We start from the raw sequence: 13846 nt of genomic DNA, 5'->3' as shown, positions 1-13846 counted from the left end.
CACTCCTCAGTCCTCAAATCTCAATCCTGAATCCTCAACCCTGTATCCTCAATCTTCATACCTCAGACCTCAACAATCAGTTGTCAATCCTCAATCCTCAATAGAATATCCTCAATTAGCAGATTTCAATACTCAATACTCAGTCTGCAATCACCAAATCTCTTTCCACAAACATCAATTCTCATCATTCAACCCTCAACACTCAGTCCCCAATCCTCAATCTTTAATCCTCAATCTTCAATCCTCAATACTCAATCTTCAATCCTCAATCTTCATTCCTCAATCCTCAATCCTCAATCTTCAGTCATCAATACTCAATCTTCAATACTCGATCCTCAATCCTCAATCCTCAATCCTCAATCCTCAATACTCAATCCTCAATGCTCATTCCTCAATCCTCAATCCTCAATCCTCAGACCTCAAACACCAATACTCAACCCTCAGTCCTCGTCCTCAATCCACGACACTCAATCCCCAATCCTCAATCTTCAATCATCAATACTCAATCTTCAATCCTCAATCCTCAATCCTCAATCATCAATCCTCAATCCTCAGTTCTCAATCCTCAATCCACAAACTTCAATCCTCAATACTCAATCTTCAATCCTCAATCCTCAATCCTCAATCCTCAATCCTCAACCCTCAGCCCTCATCCTCAATCCTCAATCCTCAATCCTGAATCCTCAATCCTCAATCCTCAATCCTCAATCTTCAATCCTCAATACTCAATCTTCAATCCTCAATCCTCAATCCTCAATCCTCAATCCTCAATAGAATATCATCAATTCAGAGGCTTCAATACTCAATACCCAATCTGCAATCTTCAAACCTCTATCCACAAACGTCAATTCTCATCCCTCAACCCTCAACACTCCGTACCCAATCCTCAATCTTCAATCCTCAATCCTCAATCCTCAATCCTCAATCCTCAACATTCAATCCTCAATACTCAACCTTCAATTCTCAATCCTCAATCCACAATCCTCAATCCTCAATCCTCAACCATCAATCCTCAATACTCAATCTGCAATCCTCAATACTCAATCCTCAATCCTCAATCCTCAATACTTATTCTTCAATCCTCAATACCCAATTCTCAATCTTCAATCCTCAATCCTCAATCCTCAAATCTCAATCCTCAGTCCTCAGTCCACAGTCCTCAAACCTCAATCCTCAACCCTCAGCCCTCATCCTCATTACTCAATCCTCAATGTTCAATCCGCAATACCCAACCCTCAATCTTCAATCCGCAATCCTCAATCCTCAATCCTCAATCCTCAATCCTCACTCCTCAGTCCTCAAATCTCAATCCTGAATCCTCAACCCTGAATCCTCAATCTTCAGCCCTCAGTCCTCAGCAATCAGTTGTGAATCCTCAATCCTCAACAGAATATCCTCAATTCACAGTTTTCAATACTCAATACTCAACCTGCAATCTTCAAATCTCTACCTACAAACATCAATTCTCATCACTCAACCCCCAACACTCGGTCCTCAATGCTCAATCTTCAATCCTCAATCCTCAATCCTCAATCCTCTATCCTCAACCTTCAATTCTCAATACTCGAACTTCAATCCTCAATCCTCAATCCTCAATCCTCGGTCCTCAAACCTCAATTCTGAATCCTCAATACTCAATCTTCAATCCTCAATCCTCAACCCTCAGTCATCAATTCTCAATCTTCAATCCTCAATCCGCAATCCTCAATTCTGAATCCTCAATCCTCAATCCTCAATCCTCAATCCTCAATCCTGAATCCTCAATCTTCAATCCTCAATACTCAATCTTCAGACCTCAGTCCTCAACAATCAGTTGTCAATTCTCAATCCTCAATCCTCAACCCTCAATTCTCAATCCTCAATCCTCAATCCTCAATCCTCAATCCTCAATCCTCAATCCTCAATCCTCAATCCTCAATCCTCAATCGTCAATCCTCAATACTCAATCTTCAATCCTCAATCCTCAATCCACAATACTCATTCTTCAATCCTCAACACCCAATTCTCAGTCTTCAATCCTCAATCCTCAATCCTCAAATCTCAATCCTCAGTCCTCAGTCCACAGTCCTCAAACCTCAATCCTCAACCCTCAGACCTCATCCTCAATACTCAATCCTCAATGTTCAATACGCAATACCCAACCCTCAATCTTCAATCCGCAATCCTCAATCCTCAATCCTCAATCCTCAATCCTCACTCCTCAGTCCTCAAATCTCAATCCTGAATCCTCAACCCTGAATCCTCAATCTTCAGCCCTCAGTCCTCAACAATCAGTTGTCAATCCTCAATCCTCAACAGAATATCCTCAATTCACAGTTTTCAATACTCAATACTCAACCTGCAATCTTCAAATCTCTATCTACAAACATCAATTCTCATCACTCAACCCTCAACACTTGGTCCTCAATGCTCAATCTTCAATCCTCAATCCTCAATCCTCAATCCTCTATCCTCAATCTTCAATTCTCAATACTCGAACTTCAATCCTCAATCCTCAATCCTCAATCCTCGGTCCTCAAACCTCAATTCTGAATCCTCAATACTCAATCTTCAATCCTCAATCCTCAACCCTCAGTCATCAATTCTCAATCTTCAATCCTCAATCCGCAATCCTCAATTCTGAATCCTCAATCCTCAATCCTCAATCCTCAATCCTCAGTCCTCAATCCTCAATCTTCAATCCTCAATACTCAATCTTCAATCTTCAATCCTCAATCCTCAATCCTCAATCCTCCATCCTCAATCCTCTGTCATCAATCCTCAATCTTCAATACTCAATCGTCAATCCGCAGTCCTCAATCCTCAATCCTCAATCCTCAATCCTCAATTTTCAATCCTCAATACTCAATCTGCAATCCTCAATCCTCAATCCTCAATCCTCAATCCTCATTCTTCAATCCTCAATACACAGTCCTCAATCTTCAATCCTCAATCCTCAATCCTCAATTCTCAATCCCCAACCTTCAATCCTCTGACCTCAAACATCAATACTCAACCCTCAGTCCTCGTCCTCAATCCACAACCTTCAATCCTCAATCCTCAATCTTCAATCATCAATATTCAATCTTCAATCCTCAATCCTCAATCCTCAATCCTCAATCCTGAATCGTCAATCTTCAGCCCTGAGTCCTCAACAATCAGTTGTCAATCCTCAATCCTCAATAGAATATCCTCAATTCACAGTTTTCAATACTCAATACTCAAGCTGCAATAACCAAATCTCTATCCACAAACATCAATTCTCATCACTCAACCCTCAACACTCAGTCCTCAATGATCAATCCTCAATCCTCAATTCTCATTGTTCAATCCTCAATACTGAATTTTCAATCCTCAATCCTCAATCCTCAATCCTCAATCCTCAATGTACAATCCTCAGTCCCCAATCCTCAATCTTCAATCCTCAATCCTCAATCCTCATCCCTCAATCCTCAATCCTCAGTGTTCAATCCTCAATACTCAATCTTCAATCCTCAATCCTCAATCCTCAATGCTCAATCCTCAATCCTCAATCCTCAATCCTCAATGTTCAATCCACAGTCCCCAATCCTCAATCTTCAATCCTCAATCCTCAATCGTCATCCCTCAATCCTCAATCCTCAGTGTTCAATCCTCAATACTCAATCTTCAATCCTCAATCCTCAATCCTCAATGCTCAATCCTCAATCCTCAATCCTCAATCCTCAATCCTCAACATTCTAACCTCTATACTCAATCTTCAATCCTCAACCCTCAATCCTCAATCCTCAATCCTCGATCCTCAACCTTCAATCCTCAATACTCAATCTTCAATCCTCAATCCTCAATCCTCAATCCTCAATCCTCAATCCTCAATACTCATTCTTCAATCCTCAATACCCAATTCTCAATCTTCAACCCTGAATCCTCAATCCTCAGCCCTCAACACTCAGTCCTCAATGTTCAATCCTCAATCCTCAATTCTCAATATTCAATCCTCAATGCTGAATCTTCAATCCTCAATCCTCAATCCTCAATCCTCAATCCTCAATCCTCAATGTTCAATCCTCAGTCCCCAATCCTCAATCCTCAATGCTGAATCCTCAATCCTCAATCGATTATCCTCAATCCTCAACATTCTAACCTCAATACTCAATCTTCAATCCTCAATCCTCAATCCTCAATGCTCAATCCTCAATCCTCAATCCTCAATCCTCAATGTTCAATCCACAGTCCCCAATCCTCAATCTTCAATCCTCAATCCTCAATCGTCATCCCTCAATCCTCAATCCTCAGTGTTCAATCCTCAATACTCAATCTTCAATCCTCAATCCTCAATCCTCAATGCTCAATCCTCAATCCTCAATCCTCAATCCTCAATCCTCAACATTCTAACCTCTATACTCAATCTTCAATCCTCAACCCTCAATCCTCAATCCTCAATCCTCGATCCTCAACCTTCAATCCTCAATACTCAATCTTCAATCCTCAATCCTCAATCCTCAATCCTCAATCCTCAATCCTCAATACTCATTCTTCAATCCTCAATACCCAATTCTCAATCTTCAACCCTGAATCCTCAATCCTCAGCCCTCAACACTCAGTCCTCAATGTTCAATCCTCAATCCTCAATTCTCAATATTCAATCCTCAATGCTGAATCTTCAATCCTCAATCCTCAATCCTCAATCCTCAATCCTCAATCCTCAATGTTCAATCCTCAGTCCCCAATCCTCAATCCTCAATGCTGAATCCTCAATCCTCAATCGTCAATCCTCAATCCTCAACATTCTAACCTCAATACTCAATCTTCAATCCTCAATCCTCAATCCTCAATCCTCAATCCTCAATCCTCAACCTTCAATCCTCAATACTCAATCTTCAATCCTCAATCCTCAATCCTCATTCCTCAATCCTCAATCCTCAATCCTCAATCCTCAGACCTCAAACACCAATACTCAACCCTCAGTCCTCGTCCTCAATCCACAACACTCAATCCCCAATCCTCAATCTTCAATCATCAATACTCAATCTTCAATAGTCAATCCTCAATCCTCAATTCTCAAGCCTCAAGCCTCAATCCTCAATCCACAATCCTCAACCTTCAATCCTCAATACTCAATCTTCAATCCTCAATCCTCAATCCTCAATCCTCAATCCTCAATCCTCAGTACTCATTCTTCAATCCTCAATACCCAATTCTCAGTCTTCAATCCTCAGCCCTCAATCCTCAAATCTCAATGCTCAGTCCTCAGTCCACAGTCCTCAAACCTCAATCCTCAACCCTCAGCCCTCATCCTCAATACTCAATCCTCAATGTTCAATCCGCAATACCCAATCCTCAATCTTCAATCCGCAATCCTCAATCCTCAATCCTCAATCCTCAATCCTCAATCCTCACTCCTCAGCCCTCAAATCTCATTCCTGAATCCTCAACCCTGAATCCTCAATCTTCAGCCCTCAGTCCTCAACAATCGGTTGTCAATACTCAATCCTCAACAGAATATCCTCAATTCACAGTTTTCAATACTCAATACTCAATCTGCAATCATCAAATCTATATCCACAAGCATCAATTCTCATCATTCAACCCTCAACACTCAGTCCCCAATCCTCCATCTTCAATCCTGAATCCTCAATCCTCAATCGTGAATCGTCAACCTTCAAACCTCAATCCCCAACCCTCAGACCTCATCCTCAATCCTCAATCCTCCATCCTCAATCCTCAATCCTCAATCCTCAATCCTCAATCCTCAGTCCTCAAACCTCAATCCTGAATCCTCAATCCTGCATCCTCAATCTTCAGACCTCAGTCCTCAACAATCAGTTGTCAATTCTCAATCCTCAATAGAATATCATCAATTCACAGTTTTCAATACTCAATACTCAATCTGCAATCTTCAAATCTCTATCTACAAACATCTATTCTCATCACTCAACCCTCAAAACTCGGTCCTCAAACCTCAATCCTGAATCCTCAATACTCAATCTTCAATCCTCAATCCTCAGTCCTCAAACCTCAATTCTGAATCCTCAATACTCAATCTTCAATCGTCAATCCTCAGTCCTCAATTCTCAACCATCAATACTCAATTCTCAATACTCAATAGAATATCCTGAATTCTCAGGATTCAATACTCAAACCTCAATCCTCAACCCTCAGCCCTCATCCTCCATCCTCAATACTCCATCCTTAATCCTCAATCTTCAATCCTCAATACTCAATCTTCAGTCCTCAATCCTCAATCCTCAATCCTCAAACCTCAGTCATCAATTCTCAATCTTCAATCCTCAATCTTCAATACTCAATCGACAATCCGCAGTCCTCAATCCTTAATCCTCAATCCTCAGCCCTCAATCCTCAAGTGTCAATCCTCAATCCTCAATCCTCAACCCTCAATCCTCAGTCCTCAGTCCTAAATCTTCAATCCTCAATCCTGAATACTCAATCATCAATCCTCAACCTTCAATCCTCAATACTCAATCTTCAATCCTCAATCTTCAATCCTCAATCCTCAATCCTCAATCCACAATCCTCAATACTCAAGTGTCAATCCTCAATCCTCAATCCTCAACACTCAATCCTCAGTCCTCAGTCCTCAAACCTCAATCCTCAACCCTCAACCCTCAGCCCTCATCCTCAATCCTCAATCCTCAATTCTCAATCCTCAACCCTCAATCTTCAATCCTCAATACTCAATACTCAATACTCAATCTTCAATCATCAATCTTCAATCATCAATACTCAATCTTCAATACTCAATCCTCAACCCTCAATCGTCAATCCTCAATCCTAAATCCTCAATCTTCAATCCTCAATACTCAATCTTCAGTCCTCAATCCTCAATCCTCAATCCTCAACCCTCAATCCTCAATCCTAAATCTTCAATCCTCAATACTCAATCTTCAAACCTCAGTCCTCAACAATCAGTTGTCAATTGTCAATCCTCAATAGAATATCATCAATTCACAGCTTTGAATACTCAATACTCAATCTGGAATCTTCAAATCTCTATCCACAAACATCAATTCTCATCACTCAACCCTCAACACTCCGTCCCCAATCCTCAATCTTCAATCTTCAATCCTCAATCCTCAATCCTCAATCCTCAACATTCAATCCTCAATACTCAATCTTCAATCGTCAATCCTCAATCCTCAATCCTCAATCCTCAAGCCTCAACCTTCAATCCTCAATACTCAATCTTCAATACTCAATCCTCAATCCTCAATTCTCCATCCTCAGTCCTCAGTCCTCAGTCCTCAAACCTCAATCCTCAACCCTCAGCCCTCATCCTCAATCCTCAATCCTCAATCCTCAATCCTCAATCCTCAACCCTCAATCTTCAATCCTCAATACTCAATCTTCAATCCTCAATCCTCGGTCCTCAAACCTCAATTCTGAATCCTCAATACTCAATCTTCAATCCTCAATCCTCAGTCCTCAAACCTCAATTCTGAATCCTCAATACTCAATCTTCAATCCTCAATCCTCAGTCCTCAATTCTCGACCATCAATCCTCAATTCTCATTACTCAATAGAATATCCTGAATTCTCAGGATTCAATACTCAAACCTCAATCCTCAACCCTCAGCCCTCACCCTCCATCCTCAATACTCAATCATTAATCCTCAACCTTCAATCCTCAATACTCAATCTTCAAGCCTCAATCTTCATTCCTCAATCCTCAATCCTCAACCCTCAGTCATCAATACTGAATCTTCAATACTCGATCCTCAATCCTCAATCTTCAATCCTCAATCCTCAATCCTCAATCCTCAATCCTCAATCCTCAATCCTCATTCCTCAATCCTCAGTCCTCAATCCTCATACCTCAAACATCAATACTCAACCCTCAGTCCTCGTCCTCAATCCACAACACTCAATCCTCAATCCTCAATCTTCAATCATCAATACTCAATCTTCAAACCTCAGTCCTCAATCCTCAATCCTCAATCCTCAATTCTCAATCATCAATCTTCAATCCTCAATACTCAATCTTCAATCCTCAATCCTCATTCCTCAATCCTCAATCCTCAACCCTCAGTCATCAATACTCAATCTTCAATCCTCAATCCTCAATCCTCAATCCCCAATCGTCAATCCTAAATGTTCAATCCGCAATACCCAATCCTCAATCTTCAATCCTCAATCCTCAATCCTCAATCCCCAATCCTCAATCCTCACTCCTCAGTCCTCAAATCTCAATCCTGAATCCTCAACCCTGAATCCTCAATCTTCAGACCTCAGTCCTAAACTATCAGTTGTCAATCCTCAATCCTCAATAGAATATCCTCAATTAGCAGATTTCAATACTCAATACCCAGTCTGCAATCATCAAATCTCTATCCACAAACATCAATTCTCATCATTCAACCCTCAACACTCAGTCCCCAATCCTCAATCTTTAATCCTCAATCCTCAATCCTCAATCCTCAATCCTCAATCCTCAATCTTCAAACCTCAATCCTCAAGCCTCAGACCTCATCCTCAATCCTCAATCCTCAATCCTCAATCCTCAATCCTCAATCCTCAACCTTCTCTCCTCAATACTCAATCTTCAATCCTCAATCCTCAAACCTCAATCCTCAATCCTCAATCCTCAATCCTCAATCCTCATTCTTCAATCCTCAATATCCAATCCTCAATCTTCAATCCTCAATCTTCAATCCTCAATTCTCAATCCTCAATCCTCAGTCCTCATTTCTCAAACCTCAATCCTCAACCCTCAGCCCTCATCATCAATCCTCAATCCTCAATCCTCAATCCTCAATCCTCAATCCTCAATCTTCAATCCCCAATACTCAATCTTCAATCCTCAATCCTCAATCCTCAATCCTCAATCCTCAATCCTCAATCCTCATTCCTCAATCCTCAGTCCTCAATCCTCATACCTCAAACATCAATACTCAACCCTCAGTCCTCGTCCTCAATCCACAACACTCAATCCTCAATCCTCAATCTTCAATCATCAATACTCAATCTTCAAACCTCAGTCCTCAATCCTCAATCCTCAATCCTCAATTCTCAATCATCAATCTTCAATCCTCAATACTCAATCTTCAATCCTCAATCCTCATTCCTCAATCCTCAATCCTCAACCCTCAGTCATCAATACTCAATCTTCAATCCTCAATCCTCAATCCTCAATCCCCAATCGTCAATCCTAAATGTTCAATCCGCAATACCCAATCCTCAATCTTCAATCCTCAATCCTCAATCCTCAATCCCCAATCCTCAATCCTCACTCCTCAGTCCTCAAATATCAATCCTGAATCCTCAACCCTGAATCCTCAATCTTCAGACCTCAGTCCTAAACTATCAGTTGTCAATCCTCAATCCTCAATAGAATATCCTCAATTAGCAGATTTCAATACTCAATACCCAGTCTGCAATCATCAAATCTCTATCCACAAACATCAATTCTCATCATTCAACCCTCAACACTCAGTCCCCAATCCTCAATCTTTAATCCTCAATCCTCAATCCTCAATCCTCAATCCTCAATCCTCAATCTTCAAACCTCAATCCTCAAGCCTCAGACCTCATCCTCAATCCTCAATCCTCAATCCTCAATCCTCAATCCTCAATCCTCAACCTTCTCTCCTCAATACTCAATCTTCAATCCTCAATCCTCAAACCTCAATCCTCAATCCTCAATCCTCAATCCTCAATCCTCATTCTTCAATCCTCAATATCCAATCCTCAATCTTCAATCCTCAATCTTCAATCCTCAATTCTCAATCCTCAATCCTCAGTCCTCATTTCTCAAACCTCAATCCTCAGTCCTCAATCCTCAATCCTCAATCCTCAATCCTCAATCCTCAATCGTCAATCGTCAATACTCAATCTTCAATCCTCAATCCTCAGTCCTCAAACCTCAATTCTGAATCCTCAATACTCAATCTTCAATCCTCAATCCTGAGACCTCAATACTCAACCATCAATACTCATTTCTCAATACTCAAGAGAATATCCTGAATTCTCAGGATTCAATACTCAAACCTCAATCCTCAACCCTCGGCCCTCATCCTCCATCCTCTATCCTCAATCATTAATCCTCAATCTTCAATCCTCAATACTCAATCTTCAAACCTCAATCCTCAATCCTCAATCCTCAATCCTCAATTCTCAATAGTCAATCTTCAATCCTCAATACTCAATCTTCAATCCTCAATCCTCGTTCCTCAATCCTCAATCCTCAACCCTCAGTCATCAATACTCAATCTTCAATCCTCAATCCTCAATCCTCAATCCCCAATCCTCAATCCTCAGATATCAAACATCAATACTCAACCCTCAGTCCTCGTCCTCAATCCACAACACTCAATCCTCAATCCTCAATCTTCAATCATGAATACTCAATCTTCAATACTCAATCCTCAATCCTCAATCCTCAATCCTCAATCCTCAATCCTCAGTGTTCAATCCCCAATACTCAATCTTCAATCCTCAATCCTCAATCCTCAATGCTCAAACCTCAATCCTCAATCCTCAATCCTCAATCCTCAACATTCTAACCTCATTACGCAATCTTCAATCCTCAATCCTCAATCCTCAATCCTCAATCCTCAATCCTGATCCTTCAATCCTCAATACTCAATCTTGAATCCTCAATGCTCAATCCTCAATCCTCAATCCTCAATACCCAATTCTCAATCTTCAATCCTCAATCCTCAATCCTCAACCCTCAACACTCAGTCCTCAATGTTCAATCCTCAATCCTCAATTCTCAATATTCAATCCTCAATACTGAATCTTCAATCCTCAATCCTCAGTCCTCAATCCTCAATCCTCAATCCTCAATGTTCAATCCTCAGTCCCCAATCCTCAATCTTCAATCCTCAATCCTCAATCCTCATCCCTCAATCCTCAACCCTCAGTGTTCAATCCTCAATACTCAATCTTCAATCCTCAATCCTCAATCCTCAATGCACAATCCTCAATCCTCAATCCTCCATCCTCAATCCTCAATCCTCAATCCTCAATCCTCAATCCTCAGTCCTCAATCCTCAATCCTCAATCCTCAATCCTCAATCCTCAATCGTCAATCGTCAATACTCAATCTTCAATCCTCAATCCTCAGTCCTCAAACCTCAATTCTGAATCCTCAATACTCAATCTTCAATCCTCAATCCTCAGTCCTCAAACCTCAATTCTGAATCCTCAATACTCAATCTTGAATCCTCAATCCTGAGACCTCAATACTCAACCATCAATACTCATTTCTCAATACTCAAGAGAATATCCTGAATTCTCAGGATTCAATACTCAAACCTCAATCCTCAACCCTCGGCCCTCATCCTCCATCCTCTATCCTCAATCATTAATCCTCAATCTTCAATCCTCAATTCTCAATACTCAATAGAATATCCTGAATTCTCAGGATTCAATACTCAAACCTCAATCCTCAACCCTCAGCCCTCATCCTCCATCCTCAATACTCAATCCTTAATCCTCAATCTTCAATCCTCAATACTCAATCCTCAATCCTCAATCTTCAATCATCAATACTCTATCTTCAATACTCAATCCTCAATCCTCAATCCTCAATCCTTAATCCTCAATCCTCAATCTTCAATCCTCAATACTCAATCTTCAGTCCTCAATCCGCAATCCTCAATCCTCAACCCTCAGTCATCAATTCTCAATCTTCAATCCTCAATCCTCAATCCTCAATTCTAAATCCTCAATCCTCAATCCTCAATCCTCAATCCTCAATCCTCAATCCTCAATATTCAATCCTCAATACTCAATCTTCAGACATCAGTCCTCAACGGTCAGTTGTCAATTCTCAATCCTCAATACTCGATCCTCAATCCTCAATTCTCAATCCTCAATCCTCAATTCTCAATCCTCAATCCTCATTCCTCAATCCTCAATCCTCAATCCTCAGATATCAAACAACAATACTCAACCCTCAGTCCTCGTCCTCAATCCACAACACTCAATCCTCAATCCTCAATCTTCAATCATCAATACTCAATCTTCAATACTCAATCCTCAATCCTCAATCCTCAATCCTCAATCCTCAATCCTCAGTCTTCAATCCTCAATACTCAATCTTCAATCCTCAATCCTCAATACTCAATCCTCAATCCTCAATCCTCCATTCTCAATCCTCAGTGTTCAATCCCCAATACTCAATCTTCAATCCTCAATCCTCAATCCTCAATGCTCAAACCTCAATCCTCAATCCTCAATCCTCAATCCTCAACATTCTAACCTCATTACTCAATCTTCAATCCTCAATCCTCAATCCTCAATCCTCAATCCTCAATCCTGATCCTTCAATCCTCAATACTCAATCTTGAATCCTCAATGCTCAATCCTCAATCCTCAATCCTCAATACCCAATTCTCAATCTTCAATCCTCAATCCTCAATCCTCAACCCTCAACACTCAGTCCTCAATGTTCAATCCTCAATCCTCAATTCTCAATATTCAATCCTCAATACTGAATCCTCAATCCTCAATCCTCAGTCCTCAATCCTCAATCCTCAATCCTCAATGTTCAATCCTCAGTCCCCAATCCTCAATCTTCAATCCTCAATCCTCAATCCTCATCCCTCAATCCTCAACCCTCAGTGTTCAATCCTCAATACTCAATCTTCAATCCTCAATCCTAAATCCTCAATGCACAATCCTCAATCCTCAATCCTCAATCCTCAATCCTCAACATTCTAACCTCAATACTCAATCTTCAATCCTCAATCCTCAATCCTCAATCCTCAATCCTCAATCCTCAACCTTCAATCCCCAATACTCAATCTTCAATCCTCAATCCTCAATCCTCTATCCTCAATCCTCAATCCTCAATACTCATTCTTCAATCCTCAATACCCAATTCTCAATCTTCAATCCTCAATCCTCAATTCTCAAATCTCAATGCTCAGTCCTCAGTCCACAGTCCTCAAACCTCAATTCTCAACCCTCAGCCCTCATCCTCAATACTCAATCCTCAATGTTCAATCCGCAATACCCAATCCTCAATCTTCAATCCGCAATCCTCAATCCTCAATCCACAATCCTCCATCCTCAATCCTCAATCCTCAATCCTCAATCCTCAATCCTCAGTCCTCAATCCTCAATCCTCAATCCTCAATCCTCAATCCTCAATCGTCAATCGTCAATACTCAATCTTCAATCCTCAATCCTCAGTCCTCAAACCTCAATTCTGAATCCTCAATACTCAATCTTCAATCCTCAATCCTCAGTCCTCAAACCTCAATTCTGAATCCTCAATACTCAATGTTCAATCCTCAATCCTGAGACCTCAATACTCAACCATCAATACTCATTTCTCAATACTCAAGAGAATATCCTGAATTCTCAGGATTCAATACTCAAACCTCAATCCTCAACCCTCGGCCCTCATCCTCCATCCTCTATCCTCAATCATTAATCCTCAATCTTCAATCCTCAATACTCAATCTTCAAACCTCAATCCTCAATCCTCAATCCTCAATCCTCAATTCTCAATAGTCAAACTTCAATCCTCAATACTCAATCTTCAATCCTCAATCCTCGTTCCTCAATCCTCAATCCTCAACCCTCAGTCATCAATACTCAATCTTCAATCCTCAATCCTCAATCCTCAATCCCCAATCCTCAATCCTCAGATATCAAACATCAATACTCAACCCTCAGTCCTCGTCCTCAATCCACAACACTCAATCCTCAATCCTCAATCTTCAATCATGAATACTCAATCTTCAATACTCAATCCTCGATCCTCAATCCTCAATCCTCAATCCTCAATCCTCAGTCTTCAATCCTCAATACTCAATCTTCAATCCTCAATCCTCAATACTCAATCCTCAATCCTCAATCCTCAATCCTCAATCCTCAGTGTTCAATCCCCAATACTCAATCTTCAATCCTCAAT

This window comes from Calliopsis andreniformis, unplaced genomic scaffold, assembly GCF_051401765.1.
Source record: "Calliopsis andreniformis isolate RMS-2024a unplaced genomic scaffold, iyCalAndr_principal scaffold0039, whole genome shotgun sequence".
NCBI lineage: Eukaryota > Metazoa > Arthropoda > Insecta > Hymenoptera > Andrenidae > Calliopsis > Calliopsis andreniformis.
The sequence above is the reverse complement of the archived record's forward strand: the minus strand, read 5'-3'. Positions refer to the sequence as shown.